This window comes from Sebastes fasciatus, chromosome 8 (genome assembly GCF_043250625.1).
Source record: "Sebastes fasciatus isolate fSebFas1 chromosome 8, fSebFas1.pri, whole genome shotgun sequence".
Classification (NCBI taxonomy): Eukaryota; Metazoa; Chordata; class Actinopteri; order Perciformes; family Sebastidae; genus Sebastes; species Sebastes fasciatus.
The window spans coordinates 34,502,956-34,506,779 of NC_133802.1; the positions used below are offsets into that span (position 1 = coordinate 34,502,956).

Sequence of the window (3,824 nt, forward strand, 5' to 3'; positions counted from 1 at the left end):
TTTACACGTACAAACGTGTTTTAAAGGTACTATATGTAACAATGTATACATGTATTAATCACTTTGTATTGCCATTGAGTGAACAGATTGTAATGTAACATAAAAAGACTTTCTCGGTTGCCTATACCAGCCTGCGGACTGATTTCTATGTAAAGGACTCGGGACGGTTTTGCTTCGTAACGTAAGCTGATGAAGTAATTTGGCGAGCTAGTTAGTATCATGGAGATTTGACATTACAGATAATAACGGTGATATCTGATTGTAATGTCACGTCACTGTTTTGGCCGATGCCCAGGAGGATCACTCGCGCCTACGGAGCTACAGGATGCTGACTGCAGTTCACTGCAGTCTGTTCTCTCAACGGCCAACGGTGTCATTATAACAAGGACTTTCTAAAAGTTACATATAGTACCTTAAATCTATTTTTATTGCTAATGTGTGAACAGGTTGTGACCTGACCTAAAAAAAGGCCCCACGTAGGCTGAGTCCTCACCGCAGCGGCCGGGGTTAGAATCTGACCGGTGGCCCTTTGCTGCATGTCATCGTCATCCTCTCTCTCTCCCCCTTTCAACACCATCTCCATCAAAAGCTACAAAAAATAATCTTAAAAACAAATGAGACCTTCCGCAACTCTCTGGGTTTCCTCTATCAGAATGTAGACTGAAGTTAATGTGGCGAATGTGGGCGTCTAAATGAGACGACTAAACATCATCAAACTGACTCGTCCTCCTTTACCGCCTCGTTGTGTTTCTACTCACACTCAAATCAACTCAGATCAATCCCGTTGGGTTTTAGTGGAGGGAACCAGGGCGATGCTAACTTCCTGGTTGGCCTACAGAAATACGTCATCCCTGCAACACATAGTGTATTAATGAGTGATGAAGATGCTTCGGGGAAATGTTGTGGAGTAAAAGTAAAAGTTGACAGAAAAATAAAAAATCGAGTTAAATACTCCGTTGTATTTGTGAGTATCTGTATTAGGGCCACATTTAGGGGAAAAGAAAATTGGAGGAAATTACTTTTTTTCTAGTAATATTGGGACTTTATTCTCGTAATTATTAAGACTTTACTCTTAATAATTACGAGAATAAAGTCCTAATATTACAAAAAAAAGAGTAATTTCCTCCTCTAAAGAGTCAGTTTCTCCATCAGGTCCATGTGGTTCTTTCTTCTGAATAAACTCAGTTTCTTGCATAACCTTTTCCAGGTCCTGATACTGATGATAATGTGGTGCTGATGAGCCAAAAGATGAAGTATTTGGTTATTTGTAAAACTTAAACTAAAGTAGAACTTCACAAGACGCTCCACGTTCCTCAAAATTCTGACTTTATTCTCGAAATCTCCGATTTTTTTTTTTTTCCTCAGTGTGGACCTAATACTCCGCTGTACACAAAAAATACTTGAATACTGTAACAAAGTATTATAACTTCATTACATTTACATCAAACTGTGTGTGGGAAGAAAGAATAAATTCACACATAACCCTCTTTTATTTGATTTGAGTCCCAGATCTGTCTCTTTTCCTCTCCGTCTCTGAGACGTCTCAACTGTTGCTCGTCTCCGTGAGGAGAAGTCTGCCGTGTCAACGTGGTGGAAGTGGCTTCATGTCGGCCCTTTTCTCCCGGCTGGCCCTCTGTAACACCCACGTGTGCCTGGTGGCGGAGGCACTTTGTGCTCAATTACGTGGCGGTTGAGATGACATGAGACAGCGGCGTGCTTCCCTCTGGGGTCACCACTTTCCCATATCAACACAAGCACTGGGTCAGTCTCCCAGCTACGCTGCCTCCTCCCTCCTCCACCACCACCCCACTCTTTCTCTCGCAGTCTATTCCTCCACCTGCTCCCCGGAGACACACTCATTGTCCCCGCGGCTATAAACACTTCATTGAGCATGTGGCAGCCCTGCGTTCCTCAAAGCCCTTCCCAGCGCTCCCATTGGTCGGGGGACTGTGAGAAACTCCAACAAGCCCAAGACCCACACATTCATATGGAGATTTGGGTGTATAAATACGAGGCCGAGGCAGAGAGAAGGCAGCTCAGACTCAACCGGCTCTGTCTCTACAGCCATGGCGCCCACTGTGTTTGGACAAGCAAGCTATCCTAAGGAACACCTGACTCCTGCTCATAAGGTGAATCTCATTTCTATAAAGAACTCCCTTTTGTTTTAATAGTGTTCATATAATATATTAAAAAAAGTCCGATTTTATATCCTAAATGTTTTTCTTCTGTTCTTCAGCTGAGAAAGCCGATGGTTGAGAAGCTGCGCAGAGACCGCATCAACACCAGCATCGAGCAGCTCAAGTCCCTGCTGGGCCCCGAGTTCCTCCGGCAGCAGCCCGACTCCAAGCAGGAGAAGGCCGACATCTTGGAGATGGCCGTTGCCTATCTGAGAGGCTGGCAGCAGCACAAGCAGCAGAAAGCCGGCGTGACCTCTTCTGGCGGCGGCGAAGGCTACTCCCGCTGCGTGCAGGAGGCCGTCAGCTTCCTGTCCCACTGCGAGGTCCAGACTCAGGCCCACCGCCGGCTGCTCAGCCACTTCCAGGGCCTGCAGGAGTCCAGCCCCGGCTCCGTCACCCCTCCCGGCTCTCCGCTCCATCGGCTCAGCTCCAGTAAGGGGGTGAGCCAGGCCGGCGGCGCTCTGTGGAGGCCCTGGTAGGACGGAGGCAGCACCACCTCCTCCTCCACCACAGAGAGAACTACGTCTGTGAACGTCATGGACACAAAGTTGAAGACTTCCTGAAGTCTGTTTCCTTTTGCTTTGGCAGGAGATTCAATATTGTTGAGTGTTTTTTACTAGTATTCCTTTGGGAGGACTGAAATGATTCAGGTTTTACTGAACATGTACACCGTGTGTATACACATTATACTCTTTACTCTTGTGGGGAAAAACTACTTTTGTTTGTTTGTTCTGCAAACATCACTGAATGATCTTGTTGTAACGCCCACGTTGGGTTGAATCTACGTGTCTGAGACACGGTTTGATGTGTTTAAACTGTCTATCTTTGATACTGAGTATCACTGACATCAGCTTGGTGTTGATGAATCAACAATATGGATCCCATGGGTCCACTTCTACTGTAAATCTTATCATGATTATACTTAATTCTGACTATATGTGTAACCATTATTTGGCTTATGTGTTGTACCTGTAATGTTTATTATAGATGTTTTTTCATCTTCCAGTGAATACCTTTTATAAAGGCGTTTTATATGTTGACATCAATCTTTTACTAAAAGAATCTGTCTTCTTCTTTGAGAAGTTTTAACTTGAAAAATAAATTGAAAAACTTCACATGAAGTTTTGCAAAACATGAACAATAGTAGTGTCTTTACTTCTTCCAGAGGTCAACGTACAGTCAGACAGAAACAACTGTAGATGATGTGTTAGTGCCGATGTTAAAGGGATAGTTTGGGTATTTTAAAGTGTAGTTGTATGAGGTACTTCTCCGTAGACGGTGTGTTACCTACAGCAGATGGAGTTAGTAGAAACAGACAGAAGTAAAACAATGTATGTATTTCAGCCACCTAAAAGAAATCCATATCACTTTAAGTGTACGCTATATTTAGAATATTTTCACCGCTTTACCTCGCAGTCAGACGGCCCTTTAAGACGGGGAACTGAAGCTGTCGTATCCGTCTACGCTCTCACCAACGTCACCGGACTCCATTGAAAACACTTGTAATTGTACCTACAGCAGCATGGAGTCTGTTTGCTTTGGCGAGAGCAGCGATGACATCGACTGTATAGCGTCTCATTCCTGTATATGTCGGGCAGAAGGTCGAGTTTGTTGTTCTGATTCGGTTTTGGCTCCATAAAGGACCAC

General features: G+C 44.4%; 1 pseudogene; it reads left to right on the forward strand.

Annotated features, from left to right (window-relative positions):
- Window positions 1-1,471: 1,471 nt before the first annotated feature.
- Window positions 1,472-3,320, forward strand: LOC141772104 (transcription factor HES-5-like; annotated as a pseudogene).
- The last annotated feature ends 504 nt before the right edge of the window (window positions 3,321-3,824 follow it).